The 26,637-nt window shown below is 40.8% G+C and overlaps 1 protein-coding gene across 1 annotated transcript in view; it reads right to left on the bottom strand.

Annotated features, from left to right (window-relative positions):
• The window catches only part of LRRC8B (leucine rich repeat containing 8 VRAC subunit B), a 73,520-nt gene extending 53,995 nt beyond the window's left edge, over positions 1-19,525 (bottom strand). Inside the window, exon 1 of the mRNA XM_068540253.1 lies at positions 19,439-19,525. The gene's annotated coding sequence lies outside the window, so the exon portion shown is untranslated. The remainder of the gene's footprint in view (positions 1-19,438) is intronic.
• Positions 19,526-26,637: the final 7,112 nt, after the last annotated feature.

Raw genomic sequence — 26,637 nt, 5'->3', positions numbered from 1 at the left:
GCGGAGACATTAGATATAAATAACCTTAAGAGCACAGATAACAGCAAATTATAGAAAAATTAATAGGAAGTGATAAATTTGGGGTGTTACTTTTATTTTAATACTTCAAGTTTGTATAATTTTTTAATGGTTGTGTTTAACAACTGGCTTGCAAAATTCCTGAAAACGTAACAATTGTCTCTCGTCAACTCTAGCATACCACTGAATCACATCCAAATAATTAATAATTCCTTAATATTACCAACTATCCAAATTTCTCTCCTATTTTTCCTCAGCAATAGAGAAACATTTTAAGCAGGAAGGAAGAGGGAACTTTGCTTCAGAAAGCTACACCAAAGAGTTAGGCTTTCTAAACGGTTGGGTGCTTCTGTGTGTGTAACTGTCTGCTGTTAAAGGCTGTTTCCAGGAGGTCAAATTAGGTGCCGTCATGCACATGTGCCTCTATATTACTGGGCAATCAGCAGTGTTTTTACTTCGCTTTTACTGCCCATTCTCAGGCACACGAGAGAGAGAGTTTAAAAAGGAGTAGAGAAGGAACTTGGCAGATGGGAAAATAAGTCCTTTCCAGATAAACAACCATAAAATGATGGAGTGTTCTACAAGAAAGATTCCTAAGATGTGACACCTTCTGTCACACCACCGTTGAAACTCAGTTTGTAAAAGCCCTCTTTAAATGTGCCTTCCAGAACTGAGTACGGCATGTCAGGTGTGGTGGCGTCTAAGAAACCCCCTAAGTGGGTCTGCTGTCATCCTTGACGAGGATGCCAGGCTGAACTGTGACCCCACCTTCAGCTCATAGTCAAGTCAAACTTAAGTCTAGTAAATGAACCAGTGTCTACCAGCGCTCACCCAGACTCCAGAGTGTACATTCATGAACTCCCTCCCACCACCAAATCTGTTTCCAAACTATCTTTCCAACATCATTTCCCACTGTGCCTTTGAACAAACCCTTTATTCCAGATAGGCCAGCCTACCCACTGTCCAAAAATAATACATACTATTTTTATATTTTAAACTTTTTATTATGAAAAATCCCTAATATAAAAGTATAAATAACAGTATAAGGAAGCCCCATGTACCCTTCACTCAGCTTCAACAATTATCAACTCATATCACACCCATGCCCAGGATTATTTTGAAGCAAATCCTGGACGTATCATTTCACAATTATTTCGGTACTGCATACATTCTGTCCTGTACGTCTCTGCTCAGATATTTCCCTTCCACCCCCCTCACCTTTCCAAATTCTATCTCATCCTGCCAGGCTCAGCTTGGGTCTCACTTCCTACATTGTTTCCACTGAACTTGTCACTTAGTTATATGTCTCCTTGGGCATCTCTCTTATTGCTGTCCTGTTGTTCTGTACCTCCGAAGCTGTATACTCACAGTGTCATTAGCCTGGAAAGCAGGAAACTGCTCTCACTACACAGACAGTGCAATGATAATGCTTAGTAGGAAGAGTACTAAAGAATAACAGCCTGGTTTTAGAAAGTTTATTAAAATTTGGTACACCAATTTCACACAGCATATTGACTCAATTGCTTATATGGCAAACGTCTCATGGCATAGAACAGGGTGTGCCCACAAAGTATGACAGGCCAGAAAGAACACTAGACATGAAGCTAAAAGAACTAGTTCTTCTCCTAGTCCTTCTGTTTGTGCATTATTTTTGGGTATATTGAGTGACCTCTCAAACTTCACCTATAAAATAGGAATTAACGGTAGCCATTCTCTCTCTCTCTCTCTCACTGGAGTGTCAGAGTCAAATGCGATTATGTATGTAAAGATGGCCTTGTAATTATAAAGCATGTTGTTGATACACATCATTACCTGTAAATGCAGAAACGGCTGGCCATCTGATTTGATAATAAGAAAAACTATTGCTTTGGATCCTGAATATATGAGAATAAATTTAAGCTCTCAACAGGGAAAATGGGAATGTGAAAGATAGTATAGAGATCAGATGGGATTTAGAACCAACAAAATTAACCCTAGAGGAATTCAAGAGCATACCTAGATTCTAGTTCAAAAACCACTGCCTTATAATTAAAACAGACCAATTAAAGGTCCCCTAAAAAGAGACTGCAAAGGAAGCAAGATATACTGTCAGCTATTTAAGAAAAATTCCTGTTACATTACTTAAATGAAAAGGCAAAATTCAACATCTGATGCCCTCCTTCAAATAAAACTGCAGAATTATCCCCAAAAATGGCTATAATTCTGAATTTATTTTCTCCTAGGACATTTTCAAAGTCTTTGACTTCTCAACTTTTCCTTTTGCTTTGTCAAAGAACAATCATTACTATCACTCTGTAAACATTTATCATATTACACTAAACACTACTTAAATTACAATAGAATTGAGGTCTCTCCTTCCTCCAGCAGAAAAGAGGATAGATGGCTTTATCAAAAAAAATGCTGTTCTGCAACTGACACTGCAAGCTGTCATTGGAGTCCTATGAGAGACAGGTTCAGCCTATTTAAACCATCCATTAGAATATTAATATTATACGTTTTCTTGCAAGTAAATGAAAATTGAAAGGGGTGAGGAAAAGGCTTAAATTTTTTAAAACTCTGGATAATCTAGGCCAATGTAGAAAAAAGGGTTTTTCAACTTTGGACATTAACAGAATTTAGCAATAGTTGGTAAAAACAACAGCTGCTAAGCCTGGTAAACCCCCATGAGATTATTAGGTCAAAAATCACAGAAATACACAGAGAACATTTCAAAACTCCCAGCACACTGACAACAAAGCACCAAAATGAAATCTCATTAGGAAAGGAAATGTTTTTAGAAGGAACGTTTTTTTTAATAAGACTGCTGCACCATGTGTAACATCTCTGAGAACTTCACTAGAGAGGAAAAACACAGAATCAAGAGTGAACTACAGAATAGTTTCCTTCCTCTGTTCCCTTTCCCCTCTCATCATTCCCCAATGCACACACCAGGCAACTCTCTGCATCCTTACAACTCATTCTCCATTCACACATACACTGATACAGAGATTGAAAAAAAAATCATCATTTTTCAAAAATGAGATCATATTGTTAGAATGAACTTTCTCTCCTCTAGATCACTTTAAGATAAGGAAACTACGGGTCACTGATTCAGTCACCTTCATGCAGAACAGGAAAAGAAACAAAGGAGCTCCAAGGCTTCTTACAGATAAAAATGAGAATTTTATGCTATCTAGATTTATGTGGCTTTTGAGTATTGTTACACATGCTGATCAATTATCATGAAAGACTTTTCAAGGTTAAAGTCTACATATCTCAAAATATGCATTAAAAATGTGAAGGACCATACTTTTTTTTACTTGTTCATTTGCTGAATAATTCAAGGTTGAATTTCAGAGAATGTGAAGATTGAACAAATTTCAGGCTATAACAAAAACTTAGAGGCTTTTCCAATCTGGTCCTGGGACAGCTATAATTTCTTCTAATTTGTAGTGTTCCTGTACAATCAATAACTATATAAAAGCCTAATTTTCCAGCACTAAGTAATTTGACTCTAAAAATAACCAGGAAAAAGTCCATTTAAGCCTAGTTAACTGAAACAACAAATTATAAATCATCAAAAGACAAATCAAGTGGAACCTACCCTAATAGTTCTTCCTAGGTAGATAAGACAAAACAAGCCCAGTGTTTTGTGAGGCCCGTATAAGTAGCTGATGTGAGGCTGAAGTAGTCAGGTTCACTCAGTATATTGTAACACTCAGTTGCAGAAGCTAATGCTCACTCACCACAAGATAACCACATGTAAATATTCTACTAAGCCCTTTATATCAATTAACTTATTTATGCTCCCAACAACTCCATGAGGTTATCTCCACTTTACAGATGAGGCAACTGAGACAGAGTTATGGGATTTATCTATGCCTGCACAACCAGTAAACTCATAAGACTAGCAAGAATGTGAATAATCTTCAAAGAGATCTTTGAGGGGAATAAAAAGTAGCTCAGCTCAATAAAATGAATAGCACACTAAACATACATTCATTCATTCATTCATTCACCCCTTCCTTCAGTCATGAGTGTAGTAGGAGAAGTCAGCAAAACGACTAAGGAGAGTGAACTCTTATCCTGACTAACATATACCTTATTTGGGAGCTAAGCTACACAGTCTCTCAGAACGTCAGCTTAATCGTAAAAATAGAAATAGTTCTACCTGGCCTTTCTCCCTTCACGTAGATGATAACATCAAACGCAATGGATACTCCTTTCGCCCAGGAGGCATCAGAAAACAATTGCCCATGAAGGGGGAAACTCCTGGCAAATACAAGCCCTGCTCCCCCCATAAAACCTACCCAACGTGCCCACAGTTTTCAAGCCTTCTGGGAAACAAGGAACTGTCCTGTGTGATTACCTGCTTTCCACAGACTTCTCCTGTGCAAAAAGAGTCATTATTCTTCCCACAGAACACACACTACTTCTCCCAAGTCTTCTCTCTTTTCTAGTAAGACACTCATGTTTAGAAGCTGTCTTTTTTTTTTTTCTAAAATTAATCTTCACAGCATCTTTCTTTTTTTTTTTAATTAATTAATTTATTTATTTATTATTTTTGGCTGTGTTGGGTCTTCGTTTCTGTGCAAGGGCTTTCTCTAGTTGCGGCAAGCGGGGGCCACTCTTCATCGCCGTGCGCGGGCCTCTCACTGTCGCGGCCTCTCCCGTTGCGGAGCACAGGCTCCAGACGCGCAGGCTCAGTAATTGTGGCTCACGGGCCTAGCTGCTCCGCGGCATGTGGGATCTTCCCAGGCCAGGGCTCGAACCCGTGTCCCCTGCATTGGCAGGCAGATTCTCAACCACTGCGCTACCAGGGAAGCCCTAGAAGCTGTCTTAATCCATTCGGGCTGCTATCACAAACTCCCATAGAATGGGTTGCTTAATCTACAACATTTATTTCTCACAGTTCTAGAGGCTGAGAGGTGCCAAGAAGATTCAGTGTCTGGTGAGAGCTCACTTGCTGGTTCACAGAAGGACCTCTTCTCGTGTCCACACATGGTTGGAAGGGCAAGGGAGCTCTCGGAGTCTGTTTCATAAGGGCACTAATCCTATTCTTGAAGGCTCTACCCCCATGACTTAACTACATCCCAAAGACACCCCCCCCAATACCGTCACCTTAAGGGTTAGATTTTAACATATGAATTTTGCGGGGGACATACTCAGCCTATAGCAAAGCTATGATTTTTAAAGTTGTGCTAATATAAGTACATTCACTGGTAACCTGAAATTTGAGGATTTGGGGGACTCCATAAATAATCAGAAGGAACTTAGTCCCTTCCTTCTACAAAAAACTGAAAAGTTAGAAATTATAGTAAAACTAGTAAAACTTCAGTAAGCATAGTTGGACTTACGTAATTACCATGGGATGCTTGTGATGAAAGAAAATGAGAATATGTACTCCTATGACCTCTTCCTCAAGTTTTTTTCATATGAGCCTCCTCTGCTCCATCCCCACTGCCCTACTGGGTCTCCCAACATGATCTCTCACATCGCCAACACATCCTCCACATGACAGCCAGCATCACTTCCCAAAACAAATCTGATGTTACCTTCTGCTTCAAAACCTTCCTTGTGGCTCCTGGGCTCCTCCTGATGAAGCTGAGTGCTGCTTATGGGGTTAAAAATGTATCTCTAAGGCCACCCCAGGCAGAGGCTGAGCCAGAATCAGCACTGGGAGTTCCAACTCCCACTCTAGTCTCCAGTGCTCTCATTCTTCCATTCATGACACAAAGGGGAATAGCTGACTTTGGCAGGGAGGGCTACACTGGGTATATACTTAAAAAACTCAAAGTGTGAGATTGATTCCAAGCATATTTTCACATCAGTGTAAGAGACATTATAGCAGATAAAACTGGCAAAGTACTATTTCATCAGGCAAAAAGAAAGGAGCCACATGGCCAAAGAAACAAGAATTTAGAGCCAAAAAGAACTTCAGGCCCTCATGCCACAATGCAACAGACACATAGAATGTTCACCTTCTTTAGCTCCAAAAATTTGATTCACATCCCATGACTTTGCATACTAAAACACTGGGCTAAAAACTATTTTCCCTCTACATAAAACACAAACATAAAACATAAGTGATGCAAAAGTGTTTTGTAAGTGATTATAAAACATAATATTCAATTTAAAAATAAGTGTCTGGAAATTGGAATTGGTTAATTGGAATATTTTATTTAATCTTTGGGTATTTCATTATGGGTGTCTAAGAACCTGATACTTGAAGATGTAGTATGTGAAAGAATGAACATACATGTGGGAAGGTTAAAAACTACCTGTGGCCACCTTCTCCCAGATCTTATGGAAAACACTAATTTCCGTAACATAGAGAGAATATTTAATTGTAATTCTAAAACAAGCACAAAATAAGTGTACATTGGTTTAACCACTTATTTTTAAAAATTCAATGGATGGGAGCAAATACTGCAAGCTATCAGTAATCAAGACAGATTTTTAGTTAATTTTTTTTAAAAGTCTAATACTGACTAAATACTTTGAAGGGAGGAAAACCTAAGCTGGCAAATCTCCTCTACTGAAAGGTTAAGTTGAACAATACTAACTCAAGCAATGGGATTAACAACTGGTAAACCGTAAAACCAGCCCAAGATTCCTCCCATGTAATATGCTTCAGTAGATTTGTCTTTTGCAGTGGGGTGACTCTGTGGCATGAATTTCTGTACTACATCCCCTCCACAGGCTCCTAATGCTCTTTGCTCACCTTCATGATTATGGGTAAAGAAAGGTCTGGTGAAGTGTAGAACAATGGGAAAAGTAGGGCCTGAATCAGCTCATAACCCCAGTGCCCCCTCCCAGTTGGGTTGGTCCAGTTCTATCACCAATAAAGAACCACCCATGCCTGAAAAAACCTAGATCCCTTTTTAGCATTGTGAACCATGTTGGAGATGCTTATTATATCTGCTTTGTTCTCTATTTCTACAGTGCCCATCACCATAGCAACAAGGCACACAGATGGAAAAGTAGGCTAGAAATACCTAGAAATGGGGGTGGGGATGGGGAATATGGAAGAAAGGCCCTTTCACTGGTTAAGAGAGAAAAGGCTAGAATTCTTCTATCAACACAACACTACGGGGCACTTCTAATGGAAAAAGTAGGTTTTCTTTGCAACAACAGAAAGCAGCCTAAAAATTCAATAAATATCAGTGCTTGTAGGAGGTAGAGTGGCTAACTTTTGGAGGCTTTAAAGCCAGGTATATTTTATTAGAAAATCTTGTGTGAACGTAAAATAGATAGCTAGTGGGAAGCAACCGCATAGCACAGGGAGATCAGCTCGGTGCTTTGTGACCACCTAGAGGGGTGGGATAGGGAGGGTGGGAGGGAGGGAGATGCAAGAGGGAAGAGATATGGGAACATATGTGTATGTATAACTGATTCACTTTGTTATAAAGCAGAAACTAACACACCATTGTAAAGCAATTATACTCCAATAAAGATGTTAAAAAAAAAAGAAAATCTTGCGTGCAAATCAAAACCTTTACACAGCAACCAATTTTGGAAATTACACATTAGTTCCACAGTGTGGATGATTACTACTTAAAATTTTTGGTTATTTTGTTGTACTAAAAGTTGAGACATCTGTTAAGGAAGTGTGGCTGGGAAGAAAAGTTGATACAATGAATATTTTCCTGAATGTGACAAGTTTATCTTCCAAGTTTTTGTATAAAATGTCCCCAGAGGAAATCACTGGGTGGAGTGGTGAGGGTGACTGTTGCTTCACCCTAGGGAGTCCCTGTCCCCCGTCAAAACTGGGACAAGGCCTTTCCCACCTCCAGCCCCTCTGCTGTCTGTAAGAACATCTTCACACTCCAAGGTCTCCATTTTGGTTTTTGTTTGTTTTTTCCTTTTCTACTGCCAGCCTGAGTCCTCCTTGTTCATAATTTTCTAGGGTATTTGGAATGCTTGGGATATTATTTATATTGTTACTGGTCAGGAAGTAGAACAAGGAGCCACACTGGCCACATAAGCTACTTGGGGAGGTTTTCTACATAAATAAAAATGGTGTAGATATTAAAAAAACAAGAGATGCTTTATGGACCAAATTGAGAAAGTTTAACACTAGCAACTTAGAGAGTTTAGCAGAAAAAGCAATGGACAACTTTATGGGAATCTTAGGTCCTTGACTCAGCCGCTAACTAGCTGTGACACTGGATGGTTTTTACTTTGCCTTTTTCAACCTTAATGTCTTATCAGTAAAAAGAAAAACTGAGATGGAACAGGGATATGAACTTGAGGTGCTCTAAGGAGGATTTCAAGGCATGTTAAAATGTTATGCATATGTGTGTAGTATTCTGGGAAAGACCCTCAAGGATGCCTATAATATAAAAAAGGTTAAAAATCGATACTCTGTAAGATCTCTTCCACACAACTCTAGAATACCATGACTTGAATCAACTTACCCAAATAAACTCAAGGCTTTGAGCTCAGACTCAGGTGAGTGTAATACTCAGGTCTTCTCAAAAGTCCTCACCCAAGGGACGCTCTCCCGGACCACACTGTGTCACCAACCACTACCAGCCGCCAACCACTCTCTAGCCCTGTACCCTGCTTCATTGTTCATCAGAGCACTCAGTACACGATATTATATGTTGGATTTGCTTATCATCTATCTTCCGTCCTCTAGGATGTACGCTCCATGCTGTTTTCTTCATTGTTGGATTTATTCTCAGTGCCTGGCAAATATTAAGTGCTCAAAAAATATTGAATAAATTTTCTCTTAATCCATAAAATGAATCATGGCAGACCCAAAATTCAAATACATTTTTTTTCTTTTTAAAAAATCTGGGGGCCTGCTAAGAGCAATGTACTCTACTAAGCATTTTGTGAGCATATCTGTCTTACCTAATCTTCATATGATCACATTAAGGCAAGCTTTTCAATTTTTAGAGCCTTCTATAAAATAACACATCTGGGAAAAGGAGGCAGGCAATATACTGTAGAAAAAGTTGTTTCATCAGGTACCAGATCTACAGCTAACTTGTAGAGTCTGCTGAGACAAGCCACAATCCCCTTATAAACTCAGTATCCACATTTGTATCCTGGGAATAACACTTGCCCCATCTCCCACAGGTCATCAGGAGAATAAATGTGCATATAAATGCTTCAGTATGTGAGAAGTGATGTACAAATGTATAATAGAGTAAGTAATGTGGTGGGGGTCCCTGTAAAGTGTTTCAGGAGAGATTTGCTACAAGCTGCTGGGAGAAGGCAAGAGCACAGGGGACATCTGTACAGTGTCCTTACATACAGGGTGTCAAAAGCATCCAGGATCCAGGAGGACCCAATAAAGACTTACTGATCAATGGGAATGACAGCCAGGCTCAACTCCTCTCCCTTCAGAATGCATTACTCTGTAAAGAAAAAAATGTCCCAAACCTAGCCTGGGACCAAACCTTTTTGCGTGTAATTCACAACCTCCTCTTGGAAAGAAATTAGCATTCCTGATAAAACACTGCAGGAAACTTTTTTTCAATGGGATTAAGACTTGTCCTTAGAAATCAGTCACCCACTGACCTAGGTGACTGTCAGTCAAGCACCTAGTGATCCATACCAACATTCTATTTGTATATAGTCTAACAATGTGTATAAAAAATTATGTATTATTTTTAAATATTCTAGGAGAGTTTGAGTGTACATTCCTAAAATGGATAATGGTGATTCTATCACTTTGGTATCAAATTAGCTTCCATCAAGTCTTTTTAAAAGAGTGATAAGCTCTAACCATGTTCTTTCCCCTTTTGAATGTTCTTGTCCACAAAGAAGAAATCTTTAAATTGGCCTATTGGTGCCTTTTTCCTTAGAGTTGATAGCGAATTTGACTGAAAAGTTTTCTTTAGCACCCAAACCAGTTGATCTTCAAAGTGGGGTAAGGGGTTTGGGGGCTTTTTCTTTTTGGAAGGAGGAGTACTCTGGTAGAATCTACTTCCAGATCACCAATTAACCCTCGTCTAAAAGTATGTGCTTCAGAACACCTGATGTCCAGCTGGTTCCTTCTGGCCGTCTCCCTTTCTTCCCTTTTCACAGTCATCCTCTCCCCACGTTCCACAAGAAAGGTAAAAACATCTCATTTCTCAGGAGTCTGCTTATGGTGCATTGTCTTGGGGAGTAAAAATCTCCAGGGCTCCAAGCTGAGGGTCATTTGAAATACCTGTAGGGTTATAGATGTTAAGAAAGTGATTGACTTTCAAGACTGAGAAATCCTTTTGGGAGTTGGGGCAAGTATCCATTTCTTTGCTTCAAACAACACTGGAGGGAGACCCAATCAAGCTGTTAGACAACAGAACATGGAAAATCATTCTTGTGATCAATCACTAGGTAACTTTTGTCATACACCTCAGGAGTTTAAAAAATAGAGTGGAATTATACTGCCTTCATTCCCATATACTTATTTATGTGGTAAGGTGTCTTAAACATTTACATTTAAAAAGAAGCCTTGATTATGAAGCCTATCTTATTTTAGCAATAAGTTTTACTTATGCATAAATAAACTCTTTTTAAGCCCCAGGCATCTCACTGAGAAGTTATTTTCCATAAAATTTTACCTATGCTTAATAATTATTCATCAAAATTCTAATATACTTGTTCTGGTCAATGGTATATTAGTCAAAATCATAAAAACTCAATCCAAATGAAATTCTGTTTAACATTTAGAGGCTTATTGTCACAAGAACTTAAAAAAATATAGTGTGTATATATGTGCGTCACAAGAGTATGATAAGGTAATCAATGAAAGATTTTCAAACATAAGACTGTTAAATGGGGATTAGGTTATATAGAAGAAGAATGAAATGAGTTCCACAAGGGAAACAACTATGTAAAAATTCCCAGCTTGTCTAGACCAGCTTGTTTGTGTGTTTTTTAAACAGATGACATGGTAGATATGAAATCACTGTGGTATTTAATTTAGCTTCCACTGGGTACATTAAAAAGAGTGTTTTTTTAAATCAATATTTATAATATCAGAAGTGCCATTTTTTACAACTATAAAAAAATTTAGATATTAACTTTTAAAATGTATGAGGAGAGGACATAGTGTTTCAAAATCCTTTTAGGGGGTACTGGACAAAAAACATTACCAGACACTTTATTCTAAGCTGCCTGTAAGGACTTCCCTGGTGGTCCAGCAGTTAAGACTCCACGCTCCCAATGCAGGGGGCCTGGGTTCAATCCCTGGTCAGGGAACTAGAGCCCACATGTCACAACTAAGACCCTATGCAGCCAGATTAAAAAAAAAAAAAAAAGTTGCTTCTATCTTGCTGTACTCTGTGCCCAAGTTTAGTCTCCAAAGCCTGGAATTGAAAGCACCCTTGGAGATCCTAAACTGCCTGTAAGCCAAGAACCTGTGCTGACCATCTAAAATTTTGACTTCTAATAGAAAGAGCCAGAATTATTTCAGTAAAGTCCAAAAGCTGAGTCAAGCATCCCCTGCAAATGGCCAAATCCAGAACTCTAAACACAGTAAACGTTCAGTAAACATTAACTCATTAATGTTTTTAATTAAATTAAGTAGCTCATTAACAAAATATTTTGGTCATTCAACTGATATCTATTAACAGCATATATACAATAACTCTTCTTCCTACTTCTGACCTTCAAGGAAATCTTTCAAATTTCCAAATACCAGTCAAAAGTACATTATTGAAACAAAGCCCTGGACTAGATAATAAGTATACTGAATTTTATTGCCTAATTCTTTCCCACATATCAGTTTACATGCCAAGTATAATGCCTGGCTCAGGAAGCTCACTCGGGAGATGAACAAAATAATCTTTATCATGAAGGAGCACCTAGGAGGAGGCAGAGGCATTCTCTGGCAGAGGGAATATAACAGATGCACAAGCATCAGAGGCAACACCAGGGAAGGGATTCAGGAGCTCTTACGAGTGGCAGGCAGAGGGAAGGGTCTGGAATGGTCTTTCACAATAGGTATGCTTGAACTGACTCTTGAAAAGATGGGCAGGTGTTTGACAAGGGGATATGAACACAGATAGAGAAAAGGAAAAAAAAAAGCCATGGAGTGAAGGCATCTGGCTACCTTGTACCTTCCTCCCTGCACTGCAGACAGTTTAGGATGGCTGGTGCATGGGGGTGTGACTGTGCGCGCTGTGTCCATGGTGCACGCATTGGTGTTTTAGAAATGACGGGAGGGGAGCAGGGGGCAGTGAGAGGTGAAGCTGGAGAGTTGTAGAAGCAGACGTCCGGAGGAAGACTGTATTATATGGCTCTCCAAGGCATTTGGAATCGATCCTTTGGCAAAGCAAGTCATTAAAGGATTATCAAACCAGGTAGTCGTGGTATGAAATTTGCCTTTCACAATGATTATTTTCCTGTTGTGTGGACAACCAATTTGGTGGGGGGAAGACAGGAAAGACTACAAACTGAACTACCATTTGGAGGCAATTAGCAGCAGTCCTGGAAAAGACTCGCGGCAGTCAAGAGACTGTAAAGGAAGGGCACTGATGGGAGGTTCCTTAAGGCTGTGGCCTCTGGACAAACTGGTCACCATCATTTAAGGAGCAGTTAAGGGGGGAACAAAGCAAAGAGAAGCCCAGAATGAGTCCTACGCATTTTAGGGTTATGTGATTGGGTAAATGGTATTGCTATTTGCAAAAATATGGACTCTAAAGATGATTAGCAAGTTTTGGTGGGGGAAGTAGTATCTTTGGGACACTAACTCCAGGCCCTTACTGTTCCATAAGGCAGGCAGCACAGGTGATATCATCCCTATTTTAAGTTCAAAGGGGTAATTTTTGCCCAAAATCACATGTAGCAGTCTGGGGAGCCCACTACATACCAGGCTTAAGGGCAGATATACAAGGGAGACAAGATCCATGCTTTCACATAACTTATATTCTGGTGTGGGCGGAGAGGGAAACAGAAGATAAACAAGCCAGCAAACAATAAACCAAAGCCTGAAAGACTATGACGGAGAAAGGCAAGGGTACTTTATCTGAGGTGATCAGGGAAACTATATCTGAGGTCGCTGGAGCTGACCTTCCATTGAGAAGGAAGCAGCTATGCAGATTCATAAGAGAAGAGCGGTCCAGGCAGAGAGCAGCAGCTGAGAAGCCCTGGAGGTAGGAATTCCAAATACCGGGCGAGTGGTGAGCCAGAGGAAGCCCCAGCTCCAAAGGCATTCCTGGGAGGGTGGAGGTGAAAGCCTTGCGCCCCCTCAGGGCAGTGCTAGCAGAGCATAAATACTCTGGGAACCTGCCCACCAAGCACAGCATTGTGCATCTAGAAACTGCACCATGACTCACACTTTTCGAAGACAAGTCATGGCTCAGTTGCCTATTTCGGCATTGAAACAGGGCCAGGAACAAACTCACTTAGTTTTGCCTGGAGAGATGAACTTTAAAATCTTCAGATGAACAGAATTCATCTTAAATTCATCTGCTCAGAGCAAGAAACAACCTGCAGTCCAAGGGCAGGCGGCTCTGCCCCCAAGGCTCCGTCATGTCCTCACATGTTACACGGGAGCTGAGCCTCCCAGCCACCCTCCAAGGCCCTCAAAGGGACTAGAGAGGCAACATTTTCCCGAAAGGATGCCCCATTAGCTCAGCTGGACAGGATAAGGAGAAATGGTACCCCACTGCCAAGGTGCCAAGCTGGGTCCTGTCAATGAGAGCCTGAAAGCCTTGGGGAGATTGGATGTTGGGCTGCCTGCTGGCTCCGAGATGCGCCATCCCAAGCACAGCAGTCCAGCCAGCTCTCTGGAACACACCGCCTACGCCTCCCCTCCTGTGCTCATCTTCCACTGCTGCTTTGTGGTCTACCTATTCTGCCAACATTCCTTCATGTGCCCCCATTCAGCCAAATGGCTTCAAATTCCCCTCGCTAAGGGTGATGCAGATCAACCCTCTGACCCTCTCTGAAAAGATCCTACTTTACAGCCAATTTTCTCAGATGCATCTGCTTGGTGTATCCAAAAGAAAAACGCAGCTGAATTTAAAGTTTGTCATTATAGCATGAATAAATTATAAAAGAATTAAATTGTTCCTGAATTAGGTGACCCCTTTCAGAGCATCACATGGAGAAGTTATATATTATGAACACTTACAGATGACTCCAAACATTACGGCTTCTTTGGAATGGTGCTGGAAACCTGTGGCACACTCTGATCCCTGCTTAAGGCAGGCTCATCTCGTGTCCAAGCTCATTTCAAGCCACACTTCCACGACATCTCTTTGCTCCCACTCCCTGGCCAATTTTTTGTTCCTAAAGTCACCATACAACCTCCAACCATAAGACGCTTGCACATACTTTCACAGCACCTGTACGTCTCCTTCCTAGTAACGTTGGTAGTAGCAATTTTTCATGTATTTGCAGTGATTGATTCTCCTGTCTCCCCCAGTAACCTGTAACCTCCATGGTGGTATGGACCACGTGCATTTTTGCTTACTGTTGTGCCCCTAGAACCCGGCACAGTGTCTGGCACACAGTAGGTGCTTAACAAATAGCTGCTGAAAAAAAATACTCTGAAAAATACTCATTGGTGGAATGTTTCTGCTTCTGAGAGTGGATGTGGCAAAAAATCATTCAAATCAAGGCTGGAAAAGGTTAAGGCTGAGCTATTCTGGTTTTTATAAAATATATATATACACATACAGGAAAGACTTTGCTAAAAAAGTCTGACTAACAATTTAACAACACTCATTTGGATATGTATGGAGGTGACCAATTTTAAAACTTTTTTTTAATGGAATAAGAGTTCATTTTCAAAAAGGTTCATCTAGATTAGGCCAAATTAAAAAAGAAAAGCTACCACTTACTTCATCAGGCACAGCTTATTAGGTACTCTACATACATTTTTTTCATTTACTCCTCATATCTGAATCTTACCCCCAGGTTACAGATTAGGAAATTGAGGATGCAAGAGGCATACTGAATAAGTGGGAGAGCCAGGATTCATATCTAGATCTATTTGAGTCCAAGAGCTATATCTTAAATCTAAGCCACACTATAAGCTAAGAAATAGGTGTGACATTGAGTAATAATGCGTTGCTCCCTCCCATGATAAGGTACAAGACTACAGTCTAGTACCATCAATTGGGGCCAGTATTTAAAATAGGATTTGGATGCCAACGATGTGGTAGCAGAGAAATGAGACAATTCGTGAAAAAGGAATAAGGAGGAATATGAACTAACATTTACTGAAAGCTTGTTTTATGCCAGATACTGGATACTGGATTAGATGCTTTCATGTTAAGATTTCTTTTAATCCTAAGAATCCTGTGAGATGGATAACAATAGTCAAGAAAAAAAAGGTGTGGAATAACAGTGGTGTTCGACTACTCCAATGTTCCTTTCCCCCATCTTACTAAGGATGCGAAAATCCCACATTTTAGCTGGGCATAAGGTTGTCTGCAGTAAGGACAATATTCCCCAGTCTCTATTCCAGCTAGATAAGGCCATATTGCTAAAGTCTTGTCAATGAGATACAACAAGAAATGTATGACAGCCTCCAGGAAATTTCCTTAAGAGACCCTGGGCTCTTGCTTTTTCCCATCTGCTTCCGTTCCGTTCGTCCTCCCTTCTACACTTGGAACCTGGATGTGATGGCTGAAGCTCCACTTAGGACCATGAAATTGAGGGCCTAATTTGATGTTTGGTAGTTCTAAAAGGTGGAACCAGCCTAGGTCTCAGAGGATTTGTAAAATCATAATACCAGCTCTGGATTGTCTCTCTATAAGCTTTTTTTTTTTAATGTGAAAGAGAAACAAACATCACTTTGTTTAAGCAATTTTTCTTTGAGGTCTCTGTAACTGACAGCTAATCTTAACTAATCCAGCAACTCATCCAAAGTGATAGTGTAGGGTTCAAACCCAGGCTCATCAGTCTGCACAGTTCACGCTCTTAGGCAGAAGCCTGAAGAACTCCTGATTATAATCTGCAATAGATTTGAGGGGGAAGTGTAAAAATGCTGAAAAATATTTGAAAGAAGAAAAGAAGGAAGGTTTGAATATGCTTTCAAATCTGCATACCTGAGACAATCAAAGGGAATGTGCTACTCGACAGTAAAAAATTTAGTCTCCATCAGAGATGGGCAGAGGAAGATCTCAGTCACCTGCATGGAGCTGGAAAGAGAAGAGAAATAGAAGCTGTGTTGCTGATAATGTCTCTGAAAGATGCTGTTGACCGAGGAGTGGGCATTGTAGGATAGAGCCCTGAAAATGGCCACAGGATGAAACAAACAACAAAGAATTAAAAGAAATCCTGAAATTGAAGAAGCAGGAGATGAAGTTCAAAGATACACAGTCTGGAAAGAAACAAGCAGAATCATATGACCCATATCAAGCAGAATCACATGACCCGTATCAAGACCAAAAAGGCAAAAGTAAAGGTCAAGGTTGAAGCTCTGACAACTCATTTTTATTCATTTCCTTTACATGGATTCACAACAGCATTGCAGAAGTGAATTTAAATTGTGTTGCAATTGAGTAGAATCCTAAATAAGAGGAAGTCATAGAACAGGGAGTTTATTATTACCCTTTGTTCAATTTCTAAATGAACAGCACTGAAAAGAACTTAGCAGAGAGATACAGTGATTGGAGTTAGGCCTAATTTTATTTAAGATCAATCTTAGTGATCCAGAAAAGGAAAAATAAGTTGTTGTGTCTGCCAAAGACATTATTTTAAACACGAGAAAAAAACCTAAGTCATAATAAAGGTGTGTAGGAAGTTTAGAAAATATAGATAGGAAATAAAATGCAAGCGGGCAATAGCAATAAAAGAAAAGGCAGCAATATGAAAACAGACATGACAGAAATTAGAATGTATTTTACAATTGGTTAAAGAAATTCTATACTATAATTGGGCCTCCCAAATTCCTATGAGTGGTCGCAGGTCTGTACTGTTTGCAGAGTAAGCAATACTCCCTGCGTCAGGAAAGCAGCAAGGGACATGCTATATAGGAGGCAATGAAAACCATGCCACCGAGTCTGGAGCAACACGACAGATTCAGCATACATTTGTTTCTGATAATATCAGTGTAAGCTAGAAGGATGCTGGAAAGAGAAGCAAAAATGAAATTTGGAAATTCAACTTGAGAAACACTAAATGAACATCAGATATTAAACAGGCTACTTTTTATGGGCAGTAAAAAATCAAAAAGGAACATAAAAATACTTGGATACCATCAAAAAGGATTTTAAAATTACAAAAACTTTTTTATAAATAAAAATATTGGCTCAAACAAGAATCTTCTACATATTACTTCCAACCTTCAACTCCAGAAAACAAAAAAAATCACAAATTTCAAACCACTGCAGGAAAATACCCACACAGCCTAAAAAAATGTGGAGGGATAACAGAATATTATTCAGTACTAAAAAGAAAAATTATCAAGCCATGAAAAGACATGGAGGAAACTTAAATGCATAATACTAAGTGCAAGAAGCCAATCTGAAAAGGCTACAGACTGATTCCAACTATAAGCCATCTTGGAAAAGGGAAAACTGTGGACACAGTGAAAATATCAGTGGTTGCCAGGGGTTGGGGGGGCAGGAGGGATGAATAGGAAGATCACAGAGGAGTTTTAGGGCAGTGATAATATGATATAGTATCATACTCTGATGATATTATAATGGTGGATACATGTTGTTATATATTTGGCCAAACCCATAGAATGTATGACACCAAGAGTGAACCCTAATCTAAACTATGGTCTTTGGGTGATAATGATGTCTTAATGTAGGTTTATCTATTGTATCAAGTGTACTGACTCTGGTGGGGGATGTTGATAATGGGGGAGGCTATGCATGAATGGGAGCAGGGGGTACATGGGAACTCTCTGCAGTTACTCTCAATTTTGCTATGGACCTAAAACTGCTCTAAAAAATAAATTCTATTTAAAAAAAACAAACAAAACTTGAAAGACCTGGTACCCTTTTCCAGAGATATTGATTAGGGCCCTTTTCATTTTAATTAACCTTGGTGCTTTCATTCTGAGGATTCGGAGGAATGAAACAGCAATGGGGAGGAGAGTGGTCTTTAAAACGCAAATCTTAACTAGTCAAATGAAATCACTCCCAATGTGAGAATCTTCCTGTTAGGCTGGACATGTTGGAACACTTTTCCAATTTAAGAAAAAAAGAACGTTTCAAAGAATAGTAAATTTAATTCTAACATGTAGTAGATGGATAGTAGGTATCATGACTCAACTGTACACTCAGCAACAACACTGTCTCCCTCATTACCTGAGCTAAGAGTAACGTCTGACATGTTAGGGGCCCACTCACTTGTGGGATTGGCTGTCATTTTATATTCCTTCAAGGGTGAAGCTGTTGACTAGGGAAGCCAGGGGCAAAAGAAAGTCACCTTGGCACTCACAAATCAAAGAGCATTTTCGGTTCTCAGGAGGTAGAACCTCAGCACGTGGAGGGTACTGGAATTTTTAAACAATTATACTGCAGTTTGATTGCTTCTGTGTACTACAACCTGACCCTTAGGTTTTAGGAGACCTAACAGTCTGATAAAGACACATACCATTTCATTTCCTCTTAGAAAGCAGTGTACACTTTGCCTATTTTAAGTTGGTTAACTATTTGCAATTTAAAATCTTCATACCGATATCTTTTTACGGACTTAAAAAAAAAGTTTTTGGCAAGGCGAATTTATTCAAGGAAGTTCACGGGCAGGTTTTCGTTTTTAAATCAGGTTTATCCTTTTTTCTGGGGAGGTGGGAAGGGGGCTGCTGAGAGGGAGTCTTTCTGGCCACAAAGAAGTCTTCCACAAATGTCATCTGACTAAAGGCAACCTATGGACTTTGGGAAGTCAGGTGAGGACACAGAGTGACGAGCCAACACCCAGCCTCCCCCCTCTGACCTCTCAGCACCTGCTCAACGGTTTCCCAGTAAGGGGAAACTCTTAGCTTCTCTCTCGAAATGGGTATAGGTTGCTCCCTTCTCCCTCAAACAAACGAATGCCAACACCACCATTAAATTGCAGGCGAACAATTGTAGATTTCCCACGAGTAGAAAATGTTTGCCAACAAACAGCGCCAGGGCAAGGGGCGAAGGAGAGCGACCCAAGGGCGGACGCCCTCCGGAGAGATCTGCTCATCTAGGGAGGGCGAGAACCCGGTTCCCGCACCACCCCGAGGACTCACACTCAGGTGCGGCGCCGTGACTGCTGGGGGAGACATGCGACCGCCTCGTCGCGGCGCCCACTCCTCCTGCCCCGAATGATCCCAGCACCCAGAAGTCCCTCGGGGGTATCATTCCCCCTCTCCTAGAGACGAGGCGGTGGCAAAACCGCGCCTCATCTCTCTAGCCCAGCCACCTGCCCGCAGGCCCGGCTCGCAGGTGAGGCGCGGACAGGTAACCGCACCTGCTGCGTCCCCTCACCCGGTCCTCCGCCCCCACCAACTGGGTCGGCTCGGCTCCTCCTCGGTGACCAGGGGCGTCCCGCCCCGACCTACCTGCGTGCCTCCGGCCCCGGGATCCGGCGCTCCTCGCGGGGTGCGCCCCGCGCCGCTCCGGGCGCGCCGGCGGCGGCCCCGCGCCCGCACTTCCTTGCTGCCGGCTGCTGCGGGCTCAGCGGGAAGCCCCAGCGCTGCCAGGCTCACCGCCTCCAACCGGCTCCATTGTGACGCGGCGCGTTCCGCCGGCCAATCGGGGCGCGGCGGCGCGAACCGCTGACTAAGTTCGCGGGGGGAGAAGGAAGGGACTGGGCGGAGGCAGGAGGTGGGGGTGTTGGCCGCGCGGCGGCGGTGGCGGCGGAGGAGAAGGAGGAAGAGGAGAAACGGGTAGCAGCTGCTTCGGTAGTTGCTCCTGCTGTTAAATTTGCAGCAGCCTCGGCCCGAGTGTTTGCCCAGCTTAGGGACTGCGGGGGCCTGTGACTCACCCCTTGCTGATGGAAACAAAGCGCGGCTGCCATCACCGGGGAGCGCGCCATGTGGCCGCCCGGCCCGCTCGGCACAGCCTCGGGTGCGCAGGCAGCAGTGCACAGCTCACGTCTCGCTGGGGCTAGAAAAGCGGGGGGCTCTTTTCAAGAGACGGCAGAGGGGCTTAGGGCTATCCAGGTGCACATGCAAGGGACTTTGGAAGTACAATATTTATGTGTCGGACCACTGCCTTCTCATATGTGCACCCCGAGTAACTTGTTATTTACATAACGTGTTTTGAACCTGAAGGGAAGGCTCGGGTGGAGCTTGCGGGAAATCCCTTTACCTTTCCTTATACTGCGTACTTAGGATGCAGGGCCGAGCTCCTGTGTGGCAGTTTACAGTTGTACCAAACTAAGCGGCTTAAGATTCTGGGCCTCCAATAGCATCCGTCTCTCTCATATGTCGTTATCCTCGGGATGGGGAGGGAACAACGCGGTAGAGGAGTCTCGCTTTACTCATAACTAGGCTTTTAGTGCTAAGAAACTGCCGGTCTACCCTATCTACTGACCCGCTCTTTTCCCTCTACAGTTAAGTGGGAAAAGTTACAATGTGCCTTACAGAACAAACAAAAAATCCAAACCTAGGAATTCGGGGGACAAAATTTTTATCATCCCCATTCACCCCCTACTCTCATCCTCACCCCAGATTTAAGACAGTCTTTTTGCAGACTATCATCCTCAACACTGCGATTCAATTAGGCAACATTTATATCTTTGAGTTGCTATGGCAATCACATTACCATTAAAAAAAAAATGTGCGGGAACCTCCGAAAGGAATAAAATAAAGACTATAAAAGACTCAGCATTTGGAGCATATCTGATCGTTTTGTATAAATGGGAGTAAAGAAAATGGAACAACTGAGTTATATGAGACCAAGTGGTGTCAGACAGAGACTGCTGAGATTAGGACTACAATTTAAATTACCCCAAAAGGGAATAAGAGGGTTGTCTTTGTGACACGGCTCTATTCTCTCCTTGTCCACTCCATTCTGGGTTGGCAGCTGTCTTGGAGGAAAGGCTGAAAGGCCATTCCTTCATTTAGTCATTGATAGAGTTTTTATCGAACTTATGAGGGTGAGACACTGTGTATGAACAGATCTGTTAAGCTAATTTAGATTGGAATTTGGTCCTCAAACTGCTTACAACCTGGAGAGGAAGATAAAAAGTATTCAGAATTAAATATGAAACGAGGAAAAAAGTGAGTGCTATGAGAAATAATGATTGACTGTAAAGTCATGGCATTAAAATTTTTAAATGTCTAATTTTCCATATGTGTCTTTGAATGTTTGGAAAGGCATATTGTCTCCCCTTCCAAAACCGCGAACAGAGAATCCATTCTTCTATCACAGCAATATCACTACTTGTGTGACTTGGAGTAGTAACTTAACCTCCTTGGGACTCAGCCTCTTCATCTATAAAATAAGAGGTTAAAAACTAGATGATCTGTTAAGATTCCAATTCCAATGAGGGTATGAATAAAAAAGTGACTCCCATGCTTGGTAACCCAAGTCACCATTAGCAGGAAGTTAAAGTGCTCAAGTTCATTAAAACTGTATTAGCTCTGGGTTCATCTCAGATATGTGGCTTATGAATGTATTTATTCCAATTCTCATTAACAAAATCACCCTCCATGGTGACAACATTTATTACTGACATTGAAGAAATTGGGCTTCTGAATTTGTGATATATTGCTTCTGGGAATCCTCCTCTGAAACTGTAGCATCAAACAGATGTTTCTCTCGTTTCTTCTTCCTTCTGTTTCACTTCATATAAGCTCCTGCTTATATCACAGGAGAAAAAGGAATGACCCCAAATGCTGTTCTCATAGAACTTTAATACTCTGCACATGATTCAAGCTCATAAAGAAGAGTATTTAGTAGTAACTAGAAATTATTGGCCCTGGGTAGGCCTTATAATGAGAAATAAAAATACTGTTTGACTTTTTATGCCTGTGCCCAGTTTTTCTACTACACTGTAATCTCTTTGAAAACAGGACGGGTGGAGTCTTGAAATATGCTCAGTCCTTAGAGGAGTATCTGAAATTCTCTAAGGGACTCTGGTCAATTATTTTGATCAGAGAAAGTCAATTATTCTGATCAAAGGAAATTCTAAAAGACTCAGTCACTATTTCCACAGCCAAATTCGTTGAAGTCTAAAATAGTGTTTAAAAGTCCCATCATAGATATTAAGCACTTATTATGTCACCATCAGTATGCTAGACATCGTGGACAATACCAAAAAAGCATCAAACTTGGTCCCTGAGCTCAGCAGCTCATAAGTTAGATGAACACATAGAAAACAATCAAGTGCTACTTATGCGCCAATGAAGAGAGGGATCAGCGCACATGGTAATAGACAAAGTCTCATGAAGAAAGGGAAACTTTTAAGTATTGAAAGAGAAGCAAAATTTAGAAAGACTAAATCCTATACCTTTGTCTTATCTACCCCAAATATTGTCTTAAAATGACCAATCAGGGCTCAGTCAATCTCTTTCTGATAAGCCGAGACTGTCTAGAAGAAGCAGAAGTAGAAATACTTTATTTTCTACAACATCCCATTGAGTAGAATAGATAGTGGTAGGTTGATCACATTCATATAAACAGAGGATGACTATGGACAGCACATGTGGCTGGTTCCTCTGTCGAATGACACAAATAATAGAAATAAAAGGATCACTGCAATTTGGTCATCTGGTTGTTGAACTGCATGACCCGCATGAAGTAATCAACTAACTCCTGGGTTTGGCAGGTCCCTTTTGAGCTGATTCCCTGAAAAAAAATAACCTGAGTGACATCAGCATTAAGCTATGCTCCATGCGGCTGCCTTGATAAGAGTTCCATTTTCTCTTTGTCTTGAGAATTTTTATGATTAATGGAAGGCAGAATATGATCCAGTATTAACAGTTCTTTCCTAATTCTAAAATTATTTCTGATAATGAAAAATCCTCTATTTCTTTAAATTAATTAAACATAGAATGTCTGCAGTGTATAAAAGAAAGCACTGGACATCTGACAGAGGTGAGGGAGAATACCAAGATAAATATAATAATTCCTTTCCTTAAAGATATGTACTCTAGTGGAGAAGGTTTATCCAGATAGCATATAGCATCTTAGAGGGGCGGTGAGGTTGGTGGGCTATGTAGGGTTGGAGGAGAATCATATGAACTTGGGTCTGAAGAAGTTTGGCTAGCTTTAAGTTTCTAAATTGAAATACTGCTTTTAACTATTGTCTGAGCATTATGGTTCAAGTTTGTTAGTTCTACCAAGACATCAAATCAGAAGAAAAGAACAAGAGCAAGAAGGCATGGTTTTGCATTCTCAGAACGTTTTCCAGAATCCTCCTGGTTCAGCTGTGTATGACTGAGCATATTGTCACTGATAAAGAATTTTTATTTATTTTTGACCAAACACTTCACCATGTTTTCCTGACCTTTTCAATCTCCTGGTTGTAGAGGCTTAACATGAGCTTTCCTTGGGCCTGGGGAAAATTCTGAGAATGAGCTCAGTAGTGAGAATTCCAAAGATAGGATGAGTAGGACATTGCACATGTTTTTGGAATAAGGTAGCTTGACTAGAAACTAATTGCGCAGGGCCGGCTGTGCACTTCTGTGTGAGTTGATCCTTTATCATGGTCCCAGTATGGAATATTCATGACTAGTTACTCTGTGTTCTCACTACCCACTGTGCTGATTGCCCCCTCTGCCTTAAGTATACACTGCCCTTTCCTTATGAGACAGGGGCTAGGAAGATGACTTTCCAGCCTCTTCTCCAAAGGAAAAACAAGAATTCCTGCAGCAGGATGCCCAGCATTCCCAGTTGATCTGTCTTCTGGGAAGATGCCCAAATATTTCTTTGGAAGTTTCCGACACATCCCATTTAAAGACTATATACTGTCATCTGGGTCACATATTGGAATCCACCACAGAGCAGCCAGCCAATTACTGAATCTTGTCCCTTTCCCATCCATAAAAAGAAGACTTCTAAGAAAATATTTGCAAGTGAAGCCAGACTGAAAGCTTAGAATTAAAGCAGAGCTGGTGCCCCTCAGCTCCTGCAAAGTGGTCTAAAAAAAGCCCGGAGGAGTTCTGCTAGTGGCTGAGACAGTGCTTGCTGAGATCCCTGTGAGGATTCAATCTGTGTTCCCTAAACCATGTTGAAACCTGGTCAAAAAGTTTCCTGGTACTGTAAAAGCAGCTGGTATCTGAGGGTCCCCAGGTCCAACACCAGCCAGACAACGACTCTCCCCACCAACTCCCACCCTTTTTTTCTCAACAGCTGTCTGTGTATGTGCTTCTGTGTGTGTGTGCTTCTTGGCCTAATATAAGGCCATGTGTTAATTATAATACACATCGAACACTAGCCTTCAATTCTCATATAAAATGATTCTGTAAGAGTAGGAGCTAATATATATATATATCTGTGGTTTATTAAGAATTTAAAAAAATCAGAATAAATTGTAAAAGAACAAGATTCAGAGCATTTTAGAGATGGAGGAGAAAGAGATATATGCCAGAAAGAACACAGAACCTGGTGTCTTGGGTTCTACTGGTGGCTCTTCTGGCCATGAGGCCTAGGGCAAGCCACTAACAGTCTAGGCAGGAGTTACTAATTTCCAATGTGTTTAATATATCTATCCTGGACTGTATAAGAAAAGAAGATAAGTATAGTTCACGTTTCAGATATCTCCGATTTCATTTCATTTTATCATTTACCATCCAACAAATATTTATTCTGTGCCTACTACGTGCAAAACACTATACTGGTTTTTGGGGATACACTGGTCCATGTGATAGATGTGATCTTTGCCCTCCTGGGGTCTATAGTCTCCCAGCACGCCTCCAGGGAATATAAGACTGGACATGATAAATCAGTGAGGACTGACTAACCAAACTCTAGTGTGTCCCCACAGCACCATACTCTCTGGCTTTATCTCCTGAACTCTATGTACCCAAATGCAGACACACCTTTGAATTATCTGCTTCTTCTTCTACTAACTTCTCTCTGCAGACTTCTTTACATCCAATTCACCATCTGCATGAAATTGCTGTTTTTGGAGCATAATAGAGCAATAAGACATGTGCCCTGAAGAAGCTTAAAGTTATTAAAACTTAAAAATATAGAGACAAATAGGTAGCTGGCTACATGAGCAAATATGGGGCGAAGTAGGATCTCCTAATACAGGATATTATCATGGTTCAGAACCTACAACTCAAATATGCTTTATAATAGCTGTATATAACAAGGTTACCTTATGAAAAATAATAGTAAGATAATAAACCAGGTGTCCCGTATCTCATTACAAAATTGAAGGGCAAAGGTAGTCAGGTCTTACACTGGTAGAGGAAAGAGTGGATTAAAGTAGGGAAGACTTCTCAGAGAAATTCAGACCTAATGGGTAAATTACTTAGGGCTCAAAGGAATCCTGTTTTTTGGTGAGCAGAACAGCTTTTGGTGGCTGACAAAGGCCTCTGTGTAGGTGGGGGAGTTACAGACAGCTTGATTACAAGTAAAGATGAGGCGGAAGCAAACTGAAGGATGAAAACAGATATATGGGTGGGTGGAAATTTATAATTTTATCTTCTTTGAGTAAACTCTATTGTCAAATAAAATTCCTGGATTTCCTTAACTTACTTACCAATTCAATAAGCAGATATAATATTTTGTTCTCTAGGGTCCTCAAGGACAAAATATAATTATAATACAAATAATTTCTATTTATGGACTATTTTATAGTTCATGCAAATCACTCAAATAGTGTATTATAGGCGTTTCTAAACAATATGCTCTTACCTCTATAGTCTGTATACCTAAGAGTGATGGCATCTATTAGCAGTTTCTAGCCTTGCTGAGTCACTCTGTTAATCCTCCTGCAGCTCAGTCATCATTCAGAGGCCCAATAGGTTGAAAGTTGACAGCTGCTTAACTACAGATCCCTAACATCCTCTGGAGGAATGCTGCGAGACTGTGGAACTCAGGAGGGCAAAGGTCACATCCATCACATGGACTAGTGCATCCTCAGAAACAGGTGCAGTGTTTTGAACGTAGTAGGCACAAAACAAGTATTTGCTGGGTGATAAACGAAAGAGTGAAATGAAATGAAGTCTGAGACTTCTGAAATTCACATCTTCTCTATCTTGTGTATTCTAAGGGTCATCTCAGGATTTAACCCCTAGCTCTGTTCACTTTAGTTCTCATATTTTAACATGTTCTTACTTGATTGAAAAATCAACAAATTTAAAAGACTGGGATTTGCAAGTGGGAAGGAGTACATGGGGGTGAGTCAAGAAGACAAGGGAATGATATACAGGTGGCAACATTTGTCAAAGTTTGCTAAAAAAATTACTTATTACAAGATTACTTATTATACTTCTCATGGCTATGTATGTCTTCATCTCTTCCTCCTGGTAACATATACATCCACATTGAATTAGGCCACTTTTTCCAACTTGAGTGTCTTGTGACTTTGAAGTGCCATAATATCTTAAGATTTCTTTGATAATTTTTGACCAAAGGATTGGCTTTAGAGATGCTGGAAACCATTTTGCTAGCATAAAGTAACAAGACAGTATAAAGACATGAGTCAGAAAGTCATGACCACCTTTAGAAATAGTTACTTGAATATAGCATAGTGTAAAAGCATGGATTCTGGAACAAGACTACTTGGATTCAAATCGTGGCTTTGCCCTGATGAGCTGCTTGATGTTTGTCATTACTTAATTTCTCTGTGCCTTAG

Source organism: Eschrichtius robustus, chromosome 3, assembly GCF_028021215.1.
Source record: "Eschrichtius robustus isolate mEscRob2 chromosome 3, mEscRob2.pri, whole genome shotgun sequence".
Lineage (NCBI taxonomy): Eukaryota > Metazoa > Chordata > Mammalia > Artiodactyla > Eschrichtiidae > Eschrichtius > Eschrichtius robustus.
Note: the sequence above shows the minus strand (reverse complement) of the source record. Positions and strands in the feature narration are given on the sequence as shown.